We start from the raw sequence: 14,513 nt of genomic DNA on the forward strand, positions 1-14,513 counted from the left end.
CTAGTTTTTTAATGAAAATGGGGTGAGAGACAGTGTTGAAAGCCTTCCTAAAGTCCAGAAAGACTACATCCACTGCTACCCCTGCATCCAAGGATTTTGTGACCTGGTCATAGAAGGCAATCAGGTTGGTCTGACAGGACCTACCCCTAATGAACCCATGCTGGTTGCCCCTAAGCATAATCTCCCCTGCTGGCCCCTTGCAGACATGCGCCAGGATAACTCTCAAAAAGCTTACCCAGAACCGAGGTAAGACTGACTGGCATATAGTTTCCTGGGTCCTCCTTCCTCCCTTTTTTGAAAATGGGAACCATATTGGCCCTTTTCCAGTCCTCTGGCACCATGCCAGAGCACCATGAGTGCTCATAAAGCCATTGACTAGCACTACTCCCTATAACTTCAGGCAGAAGAGCTAACAGAGCCATGGTTACGGTGCCCTTACTGCACCAATTATTTTGCTCTGTGGGGGAGAAAAAAATGCATGAACATTTTTTAAGTTTTTTTGTATTTCAGAAAGCTCTGAATACAGCCATAATATATTTTATTATGATTTTACAAATGAAAATATTTGTAGCTAAATCTTGGTTATAAAAAATTACAATTACTTTTTCAAATTAAAAATGATTTTTGTGATCTTTTCAATGTCATAAAGCTGCTCATTTTTTATTTTGATTGACCTATATGCAGGCCAGTGAAGTAGTTTGAATTCAGTCTACTTTCCATTTCACACACAAGTCTTAATACTAATGCAAGTTATGCACTTGTACCGAAGGAAGAAAAGATGACTAGACAAAATTTTCAAAGGCTTTCAAAGCACTAAGGAGATCAGGTCCTGATTCTCAAAGGTATTTAGGTGCCTATTTCTCATTGATTGGGTTGGAAATTGCATACCTATTTAAGCTGAGAATCTGGGGCTTTAATCCCTTTGGTTTTCAATCACTAACTTTCAATGGGACTTAAGTTCCTAGGTCACAAAGGTGCTTTTAAAGCTGTTATCTACTGTCTCAGTTTGCATAACTGGAAACCAGAAGTCTATAAGACCTAGGCCTGACACTTCCATTGCATCCTATGAGGTCTTGGGCAAGTCCCATCCCTCCTGAGTTTGTTTTACCATCTGTAAAATGGGGATAGCAATATTTAATACCCTTATGAGGTAGATTTTTATAAGCATTAATCAGCTGGTGTTTGTACATTGCTTTGAAGATATAAGGTGCTGTGAAAGTGCTAAGTGTTGTTGTTGCTAACTGTGAATACTCATAGCTAATTTTGTTGTCAGTTATTATTAAAAGTGAGAATTTGTGGTCTAATTTAATTTTACACTGAAAAGCTTTAGAATCTTTCACAGGCTGTAAATAACTTAGCTGTGTTTGTCTGATTCAGAGATGCTAATAGCAAACAGATTTTAAAATTGGTATAAAAAGAACTGTGTGGATATTTGAACAATAAAACTTTCTTGAATTTAAACCTGATAAATCAGTTTTGGACTGCAAGGCAAATCAGTATTTGGTCTGAAGAAGATATTTTAAAATGAAGTGACATAAATGAATTTCCTAATTGAAATATAAACATCTGGGATAAGTTTCCAGACTTCCTTTCATTCTAAGCCTAATAGGCACATGTCAGTGCATTAATGAACATTTGGCAAGAAACTATAAAGGGACTTGTTCATACATTTCAAAAACAATTAGATGAAATTGTACCCAGTACCTTTTGACACTTAATGGCAAAGAGCAATACGTAGACTGAAATTACTAGTGGTTTTGTACTGCGTGGGACTTTGGGGTAGATGTCAAATGATTACCAAAAAATACCCATCTTGTTTAACATGCAGTATCTATATTCATTTAAAATGTTGTACGAGGAAAATTAAATGGACTTCAGTAAAGACTTTTGTTGAGATCACGCCATCCCACGGGAGATGACTAAAGAATATAAAAGCAATGCAGTGAATCCTGTTTCTCTCATCTCATTCCTTTTTCCAGGATCCACAGGAGACCAGGACCATAGACTGGCTCTATGTCTCCAGCTTCAACCATGCCTTTCATCCCCACACCTGGCATTCAGGCCCCACTGAAGTCTTACAAATAGGAGTACCTCTCCATGGGGTTGATGGGTGTTCACCATAGAAAATGCACCACAGGAAGGGACCCATATCCTTTTTCCCATGGAATCTTCTCACAGCCGGTGGAGTGTTTGTGGGTTATCCCCATATCTCTCCCAACCCTCAATGCACTCATCTCCTTACCCCAAATGAATCTCAGTCTCTGTTTAGCTTGGTGCCACAACATGTAGTTATCCATCTCATTTTCACATGTGAATCCAGGATTCAATCTTTGGACTATCCCTTTATTTGAAGAATTCAGTGTTTGTTGTTCTTTTTATACTGGCATCTACTTAAGCTTCATAAAAATTCTTGATATTTCCAAATTAGCTTTTTTCCTAACTGCAAGAGCAAAACTTCGTAGGTTGTTTAAATTAAAATACATACTAAATCTCATTATAATGTCAGCAGAGGGCAGCATAAAAAAGTAATTATAATGGATTTATTATAGCTGGTAGTGGATCCCAAAGCATATGAATCTTGAATGGAATCTTGGACCTCAGTAGTGTTAAACAAAGTATAAATTTCTCAAACAAGAGTTGAAAGGAGGCAGAATATTAGCCTTCCAGTATTTCTAAGTAGCCAGTTACTTGGAATTCATTACAAGTGTATCTTATTAACTGACAGGTTACTTAGTAAACCATACAGATTACTGCACACTCACTCAGTAAAAATGGTAGATAAACTAGATATATAAAAGAGTGAGGAAGTTCTCAAGATTTTTTCTGCTAGTCCTAACCATGAAGAAAAAAATGTTTGTTGTTTTTAACAAGGAGTACAGCAAGGGGAAATGAGTATTAAAAAAAACAAACATCCCAAAACTAGAGCTTGCAGTTCCAAAGCTTAACATACCATATGTGCCCATAAAATACAGGAAATGGGTACAAATGTGAAGCTGCACACATAATTAGAGGCACATGAGCACACTTTAAAGCAGGTGGAACTGGTGTCAGCTGTAGATGAACAACTACTGTGTCATGTGAAACAAGCCAAAAAGTAATTGTAGGGTCTACAATCACAGTAACTTCTTTATATCATATTTTCTTGTGTATAATATGCCCCAAGTATAACATGCACCCTATTTTTGGAATGCCCCAAGAAGGCAAAAAAGTCTTCCCTTAGAGTACAAGTAAGTACTGGATGTCTGAGGCGTCCAACTCTGGGGGCCAGGTGTCAGGGCTGGGAGTGGGAAGCTGGGTGCAGTAGCTGTGGGACGCACGCTGGGGCTAGCCCATTTCAGCACACTGTGTGGCAGGGCCTAACCTGGCATGCTAGCACTGGGGCCATGCAGTGGAGTGGGATCCAATCTGGCAGACTAATGCTGGGGCTGTGCACTTGGTGAGGTCCAATCTGGAATACAAGATCCATGTCTAACCCTATGCGTTGCCTCTGAGGCCATGCACAGTCCCTGTCTCAGACTGCTTGCTAGCTCTGGAGCTATATGCTGAGTCTGGAACTATGTTCTGGGTCAGACCTGGTGCACTGAGTCCAGCCACAGACCAATCCCATGTGCAGACCTGATCAGCACACAGTTGGGAAGGTGGCTCCCCACAGGTCCAGAACTTTGCTGGTGGGGTCAGGGGGTAGGAGGGAGGGAAGCAGTGGCAGCATTAATTGCCATGGCTCCTAGAACCACAGCAATGAAAGCTGCCACCACTCCACTCCTCCTCCCCCAAATTTCTGGACCTGTGGGGTGCCCTTTCCCACACATATAATGTGCTCTCCAATTTTCCCCAGCTGGTTTTGGGGGGAAAGGTCCAGGCTTTACACTAGAAAATATAGTAACTTGCAATGAAAATTATAAGAATGACCCATACCCATCATCCCCAGGTAAATTTACATAAATAAAAGCCCAGATAAGTAACTTTGATGGAGACCCTTCCTGTCGCTTTTAAAGCAAGAAAGCCTCTCTACCTTCATTTCAGTTGTTAAACCTTCCAGAGTTAAAAACATACTTTTTCGAAAAACAGAGCAGTAGAGAACATCACAAAGACTGATTTTCTCATCATATGGCATTACAAACAGTCATGCAAAGCCAAGACATGACAACATGTCATTAGGAAACTTGTGGCTTGGTGTTACATTATCCCAGAATGATCATATCATGCATTAGAACAATGCTGTAATGCTAACAGTATTAACAGTCAGGCTGACTACCTGATATACATAGCCCTGCAAGATTTGTACTTAACAGGAGATCACTGTATACAGGACTCCACCCTTCTATCTAGAAAGGGAACCGCTTCCTCCCCACCCCCAAAAAAGAAATCTCATTCATTTGCCCTCTCATCCATCTATTGGTATTTTGGGGGATTTAGGAACTGTCTGAGTGGATGTGGGTGAGGTTACATAGAAATCACAATATACCACTCCCTCTGACCTCGCAAAAGAAAGGTTAAAAAGGGACCATACTATCTGTACCCTAGACACAAACCTCCTTCTACACTCTACAGGGACCCTGGGAATGGCATGACCAACAAAGCCAAGGAACTGGACAAAGGGACCAGAGCTCATATGGAATCACAGGGCAGGCATGCTTTTGACCCCTGTGGATCCTGTCAGATCTCATCAGTCAGAAACATCTAAAGTGTCCTGTGTCCTTTCTACCAAAATCTCATGTAAGTGTTCATAGTAAGAATGCAAGATAAACAGGCCTTTCTCCATCTTACTATGGATAATCAAACTGAAAAAGCCCTCAGTGTCCATAGATTAAAAGCAAGGGGAAAAATAGAATCCTTTGGGTATGAAGACACTCCTGTTTCCAAAAATACAAAATGTGAATGATTTCAGAGTCTGGAATCTTTAGCTAATGCTGTCCAAAAGCAGCCATGGCCCAGGATCTAAACCCTCATTAGAAAGAGAAACCAAGCAAACTTTTCCCCGTTTCTGAAGACATCATATACTTGATTCAGTAGCAATTAAATACTACAGCGCCAAATAAAAAATAAAGGACCTAGGCACCTGAAACAGAGACTTAGTTGGACTTCAGGGAATAAGTCCAAAATTGCAATAAAAAATCACTGCTTGATGGGTGCTTATCCCTAGTGGCACCTACAACTTACTCAATACCTCTGTATTTAGACCTGGAAGTTCCCTGGGTATGTTCAGTTGCAGTTCAGCAAGGCACGCAACTACATCAGCCTGGGTGCATCTACACGAGACGCTTTACTGCACAGTAGAGCAAATTACTGCATAGTAAGCACTACTGTCTGCATGTGCAAACCCTTGCTGAGCAGTAATTTTCTCTACTCAGCACTTAATCTGCTACCTAAATGCAAGTAGCAAATTAACTGCCAAGTAATTACTGTGCAGTAAGGTACATGTAGATGGCCTACAGGAAGCAAATTTGCTCCCAATCAGCCGGACAGCAGGAGGCAGGAGATGTCTCCCTGCCCCTGCCAGCTGCCTGCTGCCAGGGTGGGCTCTGCCACCAGAGTCCAGGCAGGAAGAATGTCTCCCTGCCCCACAGCAGGGAGCTCCTGGCCCCAGCTCTGTGATCACAGTTGTGGAATGGGGGCTGATACATTGCTCCCTGACCCTGGAAGCTGCCTGCTGCCAGGGCAGGCTCTGGTGGTGCAGCCCAGAGAGGACAATGTCCTCCTGTCCCAGCAGCAAGGAGCTCCAAGCCCCTGCTCTGCTATAGTAATAACAGATGTAACCTGGGTGGTACTCCAAGAGGTACTGCCTCTCCAGTTGAAGGGGTCAGAGCAGGTACACAAGCACTGTGGGAGATGTAGAGACTCTCCTCCCTCTATAGAGCAGAGCCAGACCACTGATGGGGCCTTAACCATATATCTTTTAATGAGAGAACAGTACTGGGAACATAACAGGCATAACCCAGGGGGTATAGGGGACATTACAATGCCCCGAGGGGGCAGGATTCAACAAAGTTTAGACACTTACAATCATTGACAAAAAACAGGTTTAACAAAATATAAAACACAAACAGCAGAACAAACAATACTGGTTGGTGAAATATAAAAGGCAAAAAATACAAAATGTCAAATTGCAAGGAATATAGGGCCTAGGTACCTGGTGGGGGCTGGCGGAGAGGGAAAACACAATAACCCCTTTCTACTGCAACAAGGATTTCTTGCTATTACTTTACACACCCCAGCTGGGGTTTGAACTTGGACCTTCTACATGGTAGGCAGAAACCACTACCACACAACTACCAGGACAGGTACTAGTCTATGATGCTAGGGGTCTTGACCTTCCTGGAGCCCCAGCCTCATGTCAAGCTTCCTGGCCTCTTATTTGAGGAGCTGGAAGCAGGGCTGGGAACCTCTCAGGTCACTGCTCAGATCCCTGCTGGAGCCGGGGAGCCTCTCCTGCTGGCCACAGCCTCTCGTAGGGGATCCTGGAGCCCAGTGGGGAGCCTCTCCTGCTGGCTGCATGCCACGCTACTAAGGGTCTCACTGCTGCCTGCAGGTCCCACTCCTTCGGGTGCTTCTGGGGCCACTGGCCCAGCTCTTGCCAGCTCTTTGAAGCTCCTTCCTTGTGGTCCCTCACTGGTATCTCCTGAGTAAACTGCGCTGCCTCCTTTATCCCCCTCCAGGTGACCAAGGGGCCAATCAGGGGACATGGAGGGTGGGTCTCTGGGGCCTGATTGGTGAGGAAAAGGAATCCCAAGTCCTCCAATCATTTTTTACCCCTTCAAAACCCCTGGGCTAAGTCACTGCCAGCTAGCCTGTCACACAGGATTCCCTGCCCAACCAGGGGTTGTCTCCTAGCTGCCCTGCTGGTGGATTGGGGGAGGGGGCTGGGACCGACCCCTTCCCCACAGGTCTTTTCAATACCCCTGATCCTGACTGGAAAACCAGGGCCCTGCTCCTGGGGCAGGGAGACATTGTCTCCCCCTGGGCTCTGCCATCAGGTAGCTCCTGGGAGCAGTAGCTCCAGCCCCTGCCAGGAGACAGCTGTGCTCCATCCCAGCCCCTGGGCTTGCACCATAGGGAGCCTAGATCTCCCCCTGGCTGCTGCAAGGGGGCAGAGCAGGGTGGGAGCAGCCCTCTCTAAGCTGCTGTCAGCTGCAACCAGATGAGTGCAGCCATGCAGTATGTGGCACCACAGACGCATCACACACCACACAGTCATTTCCCACATGTCTACCTTGCAGCATGGTGGGTGGGGAGGGGTTGACCCAAGGAAATCCCGGGGTCAAAAAAACCTGTGCGGGAAAAAAGTGGGGTGGCACACCTGGACGCAGCACTTGCTATCCAAAACGAGCCTGGCTAGCTGAAGCCACACTCCAACTGCCGACCAGACTCCCAGCTGCACGAGTGCTGTGGCTGCAGCTTCCCCAGTCCCCAGGACCCCAAATAAGGGTGCTGGGGTCAACATAGTTGCTGGCCCCAGCCTCCCTTACCCCCCCAGGGTAAACTGCTGCACACCAGAGAGTGCATGGCAAGGGTGTTCCCTGGTGACAACTAGCAGCAACATAAAGTGGGCTGCTGCTAGTTGTCCCCAGGGAACCAAATGTCCATACTTATCTGGACATGGCCACTGGGAGCAAATCTGCTCCCAAATGTACGCATATGTAGATGCCTGCCCAGGGTGGTATTACTCCAGAGTAAATTATTCTGGAGTAAATCCATCCAACAGCATTTGCACATGTAGACACACCCCCTGAGTAACTGGGCATGTAGCTCCCACTTAAGTGCCACTAGAAACCAGAGCATAGTTAGAGTGGCATCTAAGTGCTTTGAGGTCCCAGTCCAGTCTTGTGAGATGCCTAACACACATCAACAGGACTGGGTTCTTCACTGTAAGCAATCCCTCTTCTTGTGATATTTGCTAACTCAATCATTTACTGAGAATGGCACTCCCCCCAACTGGTTCTCACTACCTTGTCACCTCTCCATCATTTTTTTTGCCTGCCACAGTAAGATGTCACTGATAAAGAAAGGTGAAGCAGATGTCTTCTGCAGCTGAAGATCATGGTGTACACATGGGGCTTCTCCTCCCCTACACTCCAGTCTGTCACACAGCCATTTAGATCTTAGTCAGCAGATTGTAAGCCTGAGGGTCTTGTCTGGTACCCCTTGTCTTGGTTCTCACTTGGGTTTAGTCTGCTAGTTGCCTACAGGTTTATCACATCTTCATCTCCTCGGAAGTCCAGTGGTAGCAAGGTTCCCCTTCAGTCGGGTTTTGATTCCCTAGGCTTGGCCTCTTTTGGCCCCTTGACTGGCCAGGTCACACACAGTCACTGATCAATTTATCTCTTAATTGCCTTGACACAATTCAATTATCAATTGATTCTCTCATCGTAATTGATTCTTCCTTGATTAATTCAACACAACTCAAATTAGCAAGTAGTCCTTTCTTTGTAATTGATTTTATCCCATTGGACCTCAATCTATAGTCTTAATTGATATGGTCCACCCTCATCATCAGTTAACTTCTGTCTCCATTTTGGGTCCTGTCCCTTTAAGTTTACTTTAGCTTCCGGAACCTGCTAACCTTCTGAACAGGCAAGGGTACAACTCTTCCTTCTCTGGGGCTAGGACAAGCCCGGTATCCATCAGTATCTTGACCTGAATGGCCACCCTGGCATCAGTCTCTCATTCTCTCTTTTTTTGGGCTGGACCCTTCTCCCAGTCTTTGCTCCCAGTTCATGCCTCTGCGCAAGCAGCAAGGCACCTGTACTTCCTCGCTCTTCCTCCTCCAGGGAAAAAGGTAAGCTGGATACTCCCCTTTAAAGAGAACCAGAACTCCTGGGGTCCTATGGGAGCTAGCTCCATCTGCATCTGACCACTGCATGTCCGGTTTCAACCTTTTGGCACTGGACTGGGCTTTCTCCACAGCTCTGGGCATGGTGGCATCAGCACTCCCCAGCCAGATTCCTTGCAGGGAGTATGTGTAACAGGGCCCAGGATTGGCACCCTGTTACGTTCAAAAAATGCAGGTGTAGCTACTTTATTTTTAAGATACAGATTTGGGTGCTTTCTACCCTATTGAAGATGAGCTACTAGATAATCCTAGAAAATAATCTAGGAATTTAGGATAATCTAATTTAAGGAGTCAGTATCCCAGCGCATAGGAAGCTGATCTGTAGCCCAGTGGTTTGGGCACTCATCTGAGAAGGAGTAGTCCTCAGATCTAGCCCCTACACCTGGGATTATTTCTGGATTTTATGATTGATGCAAAATACATGACCAGTGATAGGAGGAGGGTTGCCACCACTACCATTCCACAGTTACACTGATAGCTTAATCATAACGAACCTCTACCGGAAGGTGGCAGTTATGGATTTCAGGCCCTTCCTGCTGAGGAAGGAACTTAATCCAGGCTTCTTTCTGAGCAAGTGCTCTAACCAGCAGGCTATTATATAACAGGGTATATCCCACCACCACTACCTGTTCTGGAAATTCTTTTGAAAGGCCAGCTGTATGCAACTCCTTTCTTTGAAAGAACAGTTATAGGTGTCTCTCCTCAAGAAAGGGTCATAAACTCTGGTTTCTAAGGGGATGGGAATCACCTGCCTTGATCTCTGCTCAGAGCCTGAGCTCTGGAGATTGATGCTTCTATTGGCTAGCTCTAGGCAGCTCTTCCCTCAGCCTGGGGATTTTTTGGATCACCCTTCTGAGGTCCAGGTCTAATTCCAGTTATTTGCCATTCAAGCTCTGTTTTTTAGCCTAGGAAAGGAGAAAGAAATTGAGTTTTGTGTCCTTTGGGTCAAAAGAGAGAAAAGATATTGCACTCTCCTATCTGGGGTGGTGTTACATATCACACAAAGAATAGTGTGTGGGGCTAAAAACAGACTGATATAATCCTGGGCTGATTGTCCAGGGTTTTGACTCCCATCAAAACAGGCTGAGGACAAACACTGACACAGGACAACTTGAATGGCAATAAATTCAGATAATTCACAGGTACTTAAGGTGAGACAAGGTGCATGGAGGTCTGTAGCCTGCCCCGAGCCATGAATGTGACCCTCTACCCAAACTACCACCCAGGAAAAGACACTGGAGGAAATCAGGCACTTTCCTTACTTCCATAGCTATCTCTCTTAGATAGTGAACTTTGATGAGAAAATCCAGCACAGGATCCAGTGCACAGTGCCTCCTTTGGGAAATTGCTTCAGCATGTCTTTAACTCAGCCCCATCTCAGGAAAGACACCAAAATTCAGGTCTACGTCATCACCACTCTCCTTTATGGATGTGAAATGTGGGTGACTTACTGTCATCATCATCTCAAGACCCTGGAGTAGGGTTGCCAGCCCTCCAGGATTGCCCTGGAGTCTCCAGGAGTTAGAGACAGATCTCCAGGAGACTGCTAGGAGTCACCTGGGAGATAAGTGATAGGGTAGTCATCAAAATAAATATTAAATGTTGAATCTGATTTATACTGTTGTCCAGTGAGTTTTCAAAATGTAATAGCAATGTGCATTTGCCTTCCTGATGTAAAGTCATTAATGTCATTACATCATGTGATGAAACTTCCCAGAATAGCTTCAAACAGAGTTGGCAACCGTACCCTGGAGAGGTATCACCAGTGATGCCTCTGGAAAATGCTCTGTATCAAATGGGAAGATTGCTGCACAAATGTTGGCATTTTTGCTGAAGCCAGTATTACCACCACTGAATTGGTAATTCTCAAGCCACAATTTTGCTGGACCAGACATTGTGCTTGGATGCTCAGCTCAACTCCCTAAACAAGTGCTCTGACTCCCAGCTTAGTAACGGTGTGAGATCTGGTGGTGGCCAGAGGAAATGCTACAAGAACAAATTGAAGGCATGCTTCAAGAAAATGAATAGTGACATCAAGAGCTGGGAGGAGCTGGCTGTTGACTGACTCCAACGGCACTGCAACCTCAACCAAGCGCCAACCCGTTTCCTGGTAAAGCATCTTGCTCTGGAAGCTGAGAAGAGAGAACAGAGGAAAGACAAAGAGAGAAATCCTAGCCTATGGCCTATTCTCCCCTGCAGAAAGACCTGCAACTTCTGTGGGTGGGTCTGTGGCTCAAGGATTGGACTCTTACCTCACCCATGGATGAGATCGTCTTGGAATGAAGGGATTGCTGATCGCAAGGTCCGCAGGATCCCCGAATAAAAGGATTTGCCCCAAGGTGGCCCCTTAGTAGCCTGTGACCTACACTGCCACATCTCCCCACAGGGCTGTGCTTCCCCCGACCTGTCAGGGGCCCGAGCCACTTCCCAGAGCCCCTCCCTTGTGTGCCCCTTGGTGCACCGCCTTGATCTCTGGAACCCCGCGGGGGCGGGCCGCCTTCCCGGGGCAGGTCGGCTTCGGCCTGGCTCCGGGGGGAGGAGAAGAATGAAGAAAAGAAACCTCCACCCTCAGCCCGGGGGCAAGAGCACCCCGGGGTCCCGGCCGCCGGCTGCGATGCAGAGACCTGCGTGGGTGGGTGAAACTGAGCGGGCTTGCACCCCCAGCCCCAGCCCCAGCAAAGTGAAGCAAGGGCGGAGTCCACCCCCGCGGGCCGTGCCAGCGCCGTCTGGCCTAACCCCCCCGCCAGCACGTGGCACGAGACGAGCGGGCAGGCAGCCCCCGCAGGGGGCCCGGAGGCGATTTCATCTGTCCTCAGGGGCCGGGCTGAAAACAAACAAGCAATCCCGGCCCCCAAAGGGAACCTGCACGGCTCCACCCGCGCCAGGCGGCTCCGGGGGCTGCACCTGCCCCCGCCCTGCCACAACCTCCCGGCTCCTTTCCGCCTCCTCGGCTGGCGGCTGCAGCACGCGGGGGGGGGGGCTGCACCGCTCTGCAGACCGGGATGATATGTGTGTGTGGACAGAGATGTTCATATACATGTGTATGTATACGAGAATACACATATGCATATATGTGTATATATACATATACATGCATATGTGTATACATATCTATATCGATACATATATCTCAATAGATGGAGAGAGAGATATGTATACACATACGCACACACATATACACACATACGTGTGTGTGTGGACAGGATGGACGGATGAATGGCTGGCTAGACGGATGGATGCATGTGTGCGTGTGGATATGTATGTGGATGTGTATATATTTCCTATCAGTAGAAGGAAGCAAGCAAGCTAATTATTTGTATGTCCTAATTAGCTTTTTCCTATCGATCTCTCTCTCTATATATATTTGTGTGTATACACATATAAACATATGTATTATCTATATAATGATTTGTATTTCCTAGTTTTCTTTCTTTCGAGAGGAAAAGACATTTTGACTTTTTATAAAGGTTTATTAAGGGGGGAAGGGGGTAAAAAGCCAACCAAAAATGTAAAAACCCTGGCCTTTTCGAGAGGAAAAGAAAGTAGTTCTCGTTGTATTTCTAATCAGAAAATGCATGTCATTGCTATGAGGCTCAAGTGGATGTGGATGTCCGTGTAGAAAGAATCGCGAAACACGCACACGCGCGGGGATGCATCTATGAACACAGCCGCGTTAGCTGGACGGTTCGGTCTCCCCGGACCTGCAATGAACCTGTTTCTCCTCAGCCAGGTAAACACAGAAACAAACCGCTCCGCCGCCTGGAGCTGAGCCGGACATGCCCGCGGATCCCCGCCGGGGCTGGAGGGCCGGTGGCTCGCACGCGGCCCCTGCCCGGCGCCAGGACCCGCAGCCCGGTCCGGCTGGGCCCGGCAGGGAGGCGCCAGGTGAGCGCAGCGCAGAGCTGCCTGGTTCCCGCCCGCCCTCCTTCCCCGCGTCTGGGCGCCCGGGCTGAACGGGATGCCCAGTGCCCGCGCCCCGGCGGCGGGGCAAGGTGCTAGGTCTGTGCTGTGCCAGGGCTGAGGGTGGGATCCCGCCGAGGAGGGAGTAGGGGCTGATCCTGCCTTAGGCGGGGTCGGACTAGATGCCCCCTGGAAGTCCCTCGGGTCCACTGTCCTCTTTCGATCCTCCGCAAAATGTAGTCCAGAGCAGTCGCGGCAGGGCTGCGGCAGCGGGTCACGCAGGCTGGAACGGCTGCGCGGCTGCGAGCGGGCACGGGAGGAAGGGGGCCGCGTCTGCCCCGCAAACCTGGCTGGAGCCAGCGGGAGTGCGGGCAGGACAGGGGCTCCCAAGCCTCGGTCTCCCGAAGGGGCGTTTGCCGGCGGGGTTTAAAGCCAAAATCGCTCTTTGACACGGCTGCCTTGCAACGCCATAAAACGCCCAAGACTCTGCGATCCCGCCGCTGCTGCTGCTGCTGCGAAGAGTTTACAACCAGCTGGCAAATGCTCCTCCAGGAGCTGGGGTCTTGGGTATACATTCACAACCCCACTTTGCTCTCCATTTTTCTAGCCTACCCCCAGCTGATGTACAAAAACGAGGAGGGGTTTGTTTTTTGCACAGAAATCAGAGGAAGAAAAGGGGTTTTGGTTTTGGTTTTGGTTTTGGTGGGGGGCTTGGGGGGGAGTTCCTATCCCTCTCTCTTTCCCCTCTTTTTTTGGGTGCCCCTTGCTTTGTAAGAACCTCCTTTGCCAATAGATGGCACAGTGTCCTTTCCATTGGGAAGCAGCCGGGAGGGAAAGCGCTCCCCGTCTTATTTACCTTGCTGGGCTGCTGTTCTCCTAGCATTTCTTACGCAGACGCGTCTCTCTGCTTTTCCTCCCCCGAGGTACAGAAAACAGGGGTATCTTTAAAAAAAAAAACAACAACCCCCCTCCCCAAACACAAGGTATATTGCAAAAATTAAAATGACAGATGTAATACATACTGTGAAACCTATAAAAATGCGTTTACAATGGTTACTTAAAAAAGAAATTTATAACTTTCATATGTACCTTCCTTGAGCAATATGCAACTGCCATATGTTTCCTAGTTCCATAATTCAGTTTTTCCTGGACAGCTGGAGCAGGTAGTGCTCCTTAAAGTACATTTCATGTAATATGAGAACGAGCCTTGACTACAGACCGAGGGTTACCATAAAAACACGGGCTTTGCTTCCCAACGCCGTTTACAGCCGCGCTAAGGGCTTTCAATTTTGCTGCGCGGTCTTCATTGGGACCCCAGGTCCGAGAGACTTGGGAGACGACTGCTACAATCTCCACCTCTCAAGCCCAGATATTACCTATTAGTGCCTCTCCCCTAAAGCATCTCCATTTCAGACTACCTCATTTCAGTCCCTACGAGTTTTCGTTTTTTCAGTTTTTCTGGGATGTTTTTGTTTTGTTTTGTTTAAGACAGTGGTGAAAATATGCCCTAAATTTCTAAGACAGGAATGACAAAGCTAAGCCTGAAGTTTCCTCAGTCCTTATTTCATGTTTGCCTGGATTCTCTGTTTGGTGAGCAGTCATGAAAAAGCTAGAGGGGGTGTTTTGAATCACTTTGCCCCAAAATGAACAATAAATATAAGGGGCAGCGTCATATTCAAGGCTGGAATTTTCTTTAAAACAATTCATACCTGGCGGCCGCCTCATTTCAAATGAGTGTCGCGATGTGAACGCTACACCACGCGGCCCACGGCATATTTGTGAT

Source organism: Gavialis gangeticus, unplaced genomic scaffold (assembly GCF_001723915.1).
Source record: "Gavialis gangeticus isolate Ggan-Ray unplaced genomic scaffold, GavGan_comp1, whole genome shotgun sequence".
In the NCBI taxonomy this organism is placed as follows: domain Eukaryota; kingdom Metazoa; phylum Chordata; order Crocodylia; family Gavialidae; genus Gavialis; species Gavialis gangeticus.